Source organism: Rosa chinensis, chromosome 2, assembly GCF_002994745.2.
Source record: "Rosa chinensis cultivar Old Blush chromosome 2, RchiOBHm-V2, whole genome shotgun sequence".
NCBI classification, from domain to species: Eukaryota; Viridiplantae; Streptophyta; class Magnoliopsida; order Rosales; family Rosaceae; genus Rosa; species Rosa chinensis.
Window position 1 is genome coordinate 7,974,547 of NC_037089.1, and position 8,466 is coordinate 7,983,012.

Sequence of the window (8,466 nt, forward strand, 5' to 3'; positions counted from 1 at the left end):
CACAATTCACATTCATACTCGACCAAATCCTTGTACAACCTCGGAAACAAACCACAGCATTCCCCGGGACCACCCCCACACACAGTACCAACCCTCGGGATGAAATCACCTGTGCCCATTTGGGAAGGAATAGAGGATTCGGGACAGGGGAAAAAAAAAAAAACAATTTCGATAAAAGCAAAATAGAAACAGACAATTTAGTTTACTGTTCTACACAGGCCATACTTGAATATTTTAAGTTCTATCCTGGTTCAACCAGGATAAGGCCTTGGCCTCCCCAAATTTATTCTCTTTTAACCTTTTTGGCCTCGTTTGGTTTGCGGAAAGGAAAGAAAGGAAATCAATTCCTTGTTTTTTCCATGGACATGGGAAATTGCAATTCTCATTAATTTTCCTTTCCAATGTTTGGGAAAACTAGGAATGTAGTCGGAATACACTTTTTAGTTTCCATTGCAGTGTTTGGTTCTTGTAAGGAAATAAAACAAATCCTATCAATTTTTCGATAATACCCTCATACTAATGAGAAAACTTAGAACACAATCAAAATTGATATTCAAATTCATAAATTTACCTTCTTTTCTTTCTTTTATAAGTTTTATTTCATACTGGGGCTTTCAATTGGTCTTTTGTAGTCTTGTAGAGTATCTTTCAATTATGTCTTTCCTCAATGATATACATCGTAATGTATATCATGGCAACAAAATTAAGTAAATCTTTAATATTGTCCAGCATTAGAAGAATCCTCCATAATGTATATCATGACGACACATCTATGGAGTATTCTATATCAATTTAGCAACTGCCCATCTTGTTCAAGTTAAAAAAAAAATGAAATCAATAATTAAAAGCAGATGAAATCAAAAACTAAACGCACACTGCATATTATATAGGGTGCTTTTATTCATACCTCTAAAATTGACATTTGGACCTCTTTCTTTTTTCAAGTGATAGTTGACTTTGTCAACTCATGTCAAATTACCAATAAAGACACATAAGAAAAATAAAATAAAATAAGTATTTTCCCTTTTAGAGGTCATGAAATCAACAAATGGTCATCCTCATGCCATTTTTTCCCTTTTGCTTTTGTTATGGTCTTCATCCTTACCAAGCAGGGGAGAAATCAACAGACCAATTCCTTACTTTACAGTTCCTTGAGTCAATTTCGGATATGCAATATTCTCTAACCAAAACACCAATAGACCACTTTCTCTTAAAATCATACTTATCCATTGGAGTGTACTGTTCTCATCGAGCAAATATATGAACTGAGGGAATCTTAGGAAGTTGAAGAAATGAACTGCTCTTGGCCTCTAAAGATGCATATGCCTACAAAATACAACAATAAGAAATCCCCCAGGGGAAGGGGGGACTATCAATTGAAAGGTTTTTTTTTTTTTTTTTTTTTTTTTTTTTTTTCAGCTTAGTTGTATCAAGAGTAAAATAATATTGTGACATGTTCAAAAATTGATGGATGTCCAACTACCGATTTTGGAGGTATATGACTAGAACACTCTAAAAAAAAGGTTTTTATTGATATTATTGGATGATTGGTATTATGGGAAAATTAGGGAGGTGTAGATAGCATATTGGTTATTTGTAAAATTAAGTTGGAGGTCTAAATACCAATTTTGGAGGTATGAATAGAAACTTCCTATTATATATATATATATATATATATATATATATATATATAAGAGAAGAAAGAAATGAGATGAATTTACATGAATATATCATATACAATTAACCGATAAATGAGAGAAGAATAGATAAAACTAGCAAATAATGATTTTGAGCAGGGGTAGTTTAGTCATATAATGTTGTAATAAATGCAGGAAATTAATAGGGAAATTGGTTCCTGGGGTGCATGGGTGGGAGGCGAACCATTTTCCTCTTCTTTTTCCTTTCATTTGGGAATCATTTTCCTTTCCTTTGTCATCCCAATCATAGGAAACTGAAAGAAAGGAATGACATTCCTTTCCCAATGTCCAGATTCTGTGAAACAAACACAGCCTTTGAGTGTTTCTTTTCCTCTTATGATCTTATCTCTTTGCTTATTACCTTAAAGTCCTTGAATTCGATTCAGATAAAACTCGAAGTCTCCAACCCATGTGGATCTTTTTGTGGATGCACTAGCTAATTTGGGTCTCACAGTACTAAATGTATCCAATTGGAACAATGGTCTTCCTCTTACTGTCCTTCGTGCTTTTAATTTTAATTTTCATGAGTTAGGTCGTTGTTGGGAAGATTCTTTGTAAGTTCTTTTCTGTATTTCATTTTTCCTTATCCAAAAAAAAAAAAAAACATGTGGGTCTTCTCCTTCACCAGCTATTAATACCCAATTCCAGTCATTTTTTTTCTCTCTCTTCTCTCAATCTTTGAAACTAGCTATTAGTTCCCAATTCCATTCATTTTGTTCTCTTTGCTGTTTTTCAATCCAAAGTTTCAGTCTTTAAATCGAAGCTCTCAACTTTGAACCAAAACCCACATTATGTCTATTGCTTTGGACAGAAATGGGAATAGTGGGAATGGTATGATCCAATGGTCCGGGACGTTCATCCATGGGATTATTTTGATCTACAATCCTAAAGGGTTTGGTCAGGATCGTCGTTTAGAGTTGGAGGAGGACTTTAGTCGCTCGAGGTCGTCGTCGGTTGGTAATAACAGTGACGTGTCTAATGGGTCGTTGAAGGGTGAGGAGACTGAGGTTCAGAGCTCGTTGAAAGAGCCTTTGGGCACCATGGACAAGCTTGAGGAGGTTTTTCCTGCCAAGTAAGTTAGTTGGTACTTTATTCTTTGTTGGGTTTTGAATTAATTTGGATTTTGATTGCTTGGTGTTGTTGGTTTTCTGAATTAGTGAATTGGGTTTTGGGATTTGGGTTAAAAGTTTTATGCTTTATCGGTTGCTTAGCATGTTAGACGTATCTGTTAGATACAGACCTGGTTTAAGAGAGTTACTAGCTTGTGGGTTTTCTCTGTTAGTGATTCCATATTATACAGAAAGGCTCAAGTGAGATTTGAAACAAGAAAGAAAGGAAGTAGCTAGTATTGGTTGGGGTCGGGGTAATAGTTTGATGCTTGCTTGGTTGCTTAGCATATTTAGGCCTGGCAACGTGCGGGTACAATGCGGGTTCTTAACGGGCCGACCCGATAGGAACCCGTTAGCTTAACGGGTTTCGCGGGCCAAACCCAGCGGGTTTGCGAGTTTTCCATTGGAACCAGTTAAAACCCGTAAACATTTTTTTTAATTTTTTTAAAAACTTTTTATCAAAGCAACTAAAACCAATTAAGAGTTATGTACATAACCCCTCATTTGCCATTTTCTCTATATGAACTTTTTTGGTTTTCTATTTTGAAATTTTTTATTTTCTATCTTTTTAGATTTTTTTTCCTTTCCTTTTTTGACAAAAAATAATTCACAAATCACAATTGTACGACGATCCAACGGTCGGACCTTAACAGATCACCTAGAGGATCATCTTTACCGATTTATAGGATGATCCAACGGTCAGATCCTCACGAATCACCCTTAGGTTCATCCTCTCAAAATTATACCAAGATCCAACAGTTGGATCGCCCTTAGAATCATCCTTACAAAATTATATGATGATCCAACCATCGGATCCTCACGGTTCGCCTTTAGAATCATCTTTGCACAATTATACGGAGATCCAACGGTTGGATCGTCCCAGATCGCCTTTAAAATCATCCGCACAAAATTATACTACGATCCAACAGTCGAATCCTCACGGATCTCCTTTTGAATCGTCTTTTCACAATTATACGAAGATCCAACTGTCGGATCCTCATGGGGAATAAGAAAAATTATAAAAATGTCCTGGTTGAAAAAAAAAAAAAAAGGGAACCCGTATGGGTAATGAGAAATGGGTTTTTAGGAAGGATTTTGAGTTAACGGGTTCCAACTGGTTCCAATGGGTTTAGCCCGCAAAACCGTTTAATTTGCGGGTTTTTTGCGTGTGGGCTTTTTTTAGCCCGGATTAATAAACGGGCGGGTTTGTGCTAGTATAGTGCGGGTTTGCGGGTTACGGGTTTAAATGCTAGGCTTAGCATATTACTAGTTCTTATTGAATAAAGACTTGACTTTGAGAATTATTAGCTGGTGCGTTTCTTTGTTAATGATTCAATATGCACACAAACCCCAAATATATAGGTTCTTTTGTATTGGATATTTAGAACAGAAAGCTCACAACTTCATCAGAAATTTGGATCTGCTTGTATGTGCTTTGGTTAGTCTCCGTGAAACTAGAGGAATATGAGAGGAATTTTCTATGTTTGAGCCTTCTGGATGCGGTTGTCATTGTTGTGTTGTGAAAAGTCCAAACTCCAAAGGGAAGTGGTTGTTGTTTCTGTTTAAGTTTCATTCGGGGTTTGTTTTTGTTTTGACTTTTGTCTCTTCTTTAGGCTTTGTTCTTGGTCTTTTACAAATGATCCATTGATGGTTACATGTTTAACTTTCCTAGTTTTCTAGTGTCCTTAGCAACCTTACATATCTTGTAGTATAACTTTGAGGGTATTAAGAAATGAAGGCGATGCTTTCATTTCTTAATTTCTTATACTCTGTAAGTTTCTATGTTAAATTATCATGGTCGTATTTTGGATATGCTTGAAGTCTACAACCACAGCACCAGGATTAATGTTTGTATAGATCAGTGTGGTACATCCTTTTCTTGTGAAAGAGAGGAAAGATAGAGATGCTAAAATCTCATTAAATTCAAGTTTTGAAATTGTTTTTGGGAGATTTAGACTTAAATGAATGGATGTTTGAAGGAAAATGAGAGCAATAATATTTCTCCCGTTTAAAGTTAAAAATCATTTCTGTAAGATTCTGAAGGAAGCCATTTCATACAAAATATTCAGCTGCTATTGTAGGAGATCTCTTCTTGTAGGAGCAAATTTCTACATGATTTAGACGAGTTTTAAGATCATTAAGTACAAGCTTCAAGCTTGAGAAACATATAGACAAGAGTGATTGGACAAAACGCATATCTTATGATGTCTCTTTTCTTGCATTTGATCTCTTATAGTGTTATTGTTGGAAAACATTTTGGACTTGTCATTATCTAAAATGCATTAAGTTAATAAGCTTTGATTTAATTTGGAAATTGAACAATAGAAATACATATCTAGGACTCTATCCTGTTATCAAACTGAGGTATATGTCTCTCGATTGAAGTAGGAATCTTATCTGTCAAATAACCTGATTGACATCGAGTGTATGTGATAAACATTAAGCTTCTGCTGATAAACTCTTATGCAAACCTTGGACTCTTTATGGGATGAGCACAAGGTCAGTTTAGGCCTCTATATATATCAGGAAAAGTCCCTATGTTAACTACGACTTGCATTAAGATCAGTCCCATTCTGAAAGCCCTTGTAGTATAACATAGAAGATCTTCTCCCTTACTGTTTTGTTTTGTGTTGCTCGAGTTTTCTGGTGCTGCTATGGTGTCAAGCTACTACTATCTTTATCTTGCTGTGAAGAAGGATACTAGTTTCTGAAGTTATAGCTAAGATGGCAGGACATAGCATTGATCTTCACAACAATGGTAATGTCCTAAGATAAGGCTGGAGACTCAAGTTCTTTGATTGTGCAGATGGTTCTCGTGGATTAGTTCATGACTTGATATTGATATGTTGTAATTATGATTCATTGCATCATTTGGTTTTACAAAAATGGTATCAGAGCATGGTTTTTATAAAATTCATATCATACGATTTGGTTTTGGAAAAACAAAATGAAATACCATTTTCTGGAAAATTAAATGTTTTCTAAATATTCAGTAAAACGGGCCTTTAGTTTTAGCCTGTATTTTAACCCAGGCCCAAGACCCGAATTCAGAATAAAAATAAAATAAATTAAAGACATATTTTATAAATCGGATAGAGTTAGTCTTTGGCTGAGAATGATTCTAAAATTTGGGGTTTTTCAGTTTTTGGTTCATCTGTGAGGGTTGAGATTGTTGTTTGTTTTATTCTCTTTTTGCTTCCGCTATTAATCTGTGCTGATCTTGGAAAGGCCCAGGTATGTACCCTATGAATAAATTGATCAACTTGCATCGATCTGCACATGGAAAGTATTATGTGAGAATTCATATTCAAATTGGTATCAGTTGATTGTTGGAACTTGTATTGATATATATATATATATATATATATATATATATATATATATATATATACAGCGCTTCTCCGGTGCGGACGTCCGCACTTTTTGCTTAGGTGCGGATTTCCGGTTTTGACCCACTTTCCGATCACATTTTCACATCTTAACCGTTCAGTTTTTAAGTCATAATGTATAGATCACCTCTACAAAATTTCAGCCAATTTGGTGATCATTAAGGCATCCAAAACTGCAATTTACCATTATAAATACGAACGGTTCTAGTTTGACAGATTCTGTCCGTTCGTGTAAATTGCAATTTGGATGCCTTAACGATCATCAAATTGGCTGAAATTTTGCAGAGATGATCTATACATTAGGATCTAAAAACTGAACGGCTACGATGTAAAAATGTAATCGGAAAGTGGGTCAAAACTGGAAATCCGCACCTTTTTCTTCGGTGCGGATATCCGCACCTGAGCAAACTTATATATATATATCCTATGAATAAATTGATCAACTTGCATCGATCTGCACATGGAAAGTATTATGTGAGAATTCATATTCAAATTGGTATCTGTTGATTGTTGGAACTTGTATTGATTGATATGTATTTGAACTCGTATATGATATATATACACACACACGTTTTGGTTATGCATTTGAACTCGTACATGTATGGATGTTAGTGGTTCATGATACTGTGATTTTAGACAAAGCACCTATATCTCCCATTTTTAGATCTTGCAGGCTTATTAATTTTCACAGTGGAATTGAAATTGAATAGAACTTACAGTTCTAATTTATGGTCATATGAGGTTCTGGAAATTGTGTCGATTATGTTACACAAAGTAACTTTTCACTATTGGTTCTAGAAAATGCCTAACAAGACCAAATTGTGTTGCTATTGTTAAATTGCATTATTTTGGCTCCCAAAGGAGTGTTCATGTATGTAAGTTTAAAATTAGTAACAACACTATATGTGTTTAATAATTTTATCTTTTGTTATATTGAAACTTTTCTATATCCAAAGATGTTGACTGCTTTCAATATATGTATGTAAAATTATTAAACATTGGATAATGATGTATGTAATCTAGTTATCAGGTTTTATGCCACAAAGGTGTTATCTGATATATCTTTAGAACGTGGGATTGCTTCAGTTGTGTTTCTGCCATACATTTTGTTACTGATGGTTGATACACATATTTTCTGCAGAATAAATAATACACATGTACTTACATTTTCATTTTCTGTTTTGCTTTAGGAGTTGAAGTTGTCACCCTAGGGCAGATTCAAGTGCTGAGTGGAGGAAACTATAGAAAATGGAGAAACCAAGTAGAGTTCTACTTAGCTATGCACCAAAACATGGACCTATGCCTTACAGATGAACAACCTTATGAGTTGGATGAAGAAAGCACTGAAGATGACAAGAAAGCCTATAAGGACTGGCATAAAGCCAACAAGATGGCAAAAAATGTCATCAGGTCTACTATGTCGGATACAGTGAGAGGTTGCATCGAAGAACCTGAGTATGCAGTTGACTTCTTGGAAGCCATTGCTCAGAAATTCAGAGAAAGTGACAAAGCTGAAGGTGCCAGACTCTCTAGGAAGTTCAATGACCTTAAGTTCAGTGGAAATGGAAGTGTAAGGACCCATATCATGGAGCTGATAGACATCAACAATAAGCTGAGAGAACTTTACATGGGAGTGAATGATGCACAGGTGGTGCATGTGGCCTTAGAATCCCTCCCAAATGCCTACAACCATCTTAGGACAACCTACAATGCGCAAAAGGAAAAATGGACACTGAATGAGCTTATCTCAATCTGTGTAGATGAGCAAGAGAGGATTAAGAAGGAGAGTACACCCACTATTACTGTCAACCTAATGGGGGAAAAACAAAGGGAAATATTAGAACAAACTCAAACCAAAGAAGTCCATCACTAAAGCACCCACTGAAAAGGCTGCAGCTGGAAAGCTACTGAAGATCAAGTGCTACTTCTGCAAGAAGTATGGGCACATGAAGAAGCAGTGTGAGGGTTTCAAGAAATGGATAATAAAAAAGGGGGGTAAGAATTTATTTTCTGATTCAGATTCTATTTTTCCAAATTCAGTTTTTTCCTTGGAAGTTAACTTCATAAATGTTGAACCACATACTTATTGGTTGGATTCAGGCTCACTAATTCATATAACCAATTCCTTGCAGGGTTTAACAAGGAGGAGAGCTCCAAGGAAGCATGAAGACTCGGTCTATGTTGGCAATGGCATGAAGGTAGCAGTCAAAGCCATTGGTACCTTAAAGTTGGACTTAGGTTTAGGAAAGTTTTTGGTTTTAGATAGTGTTT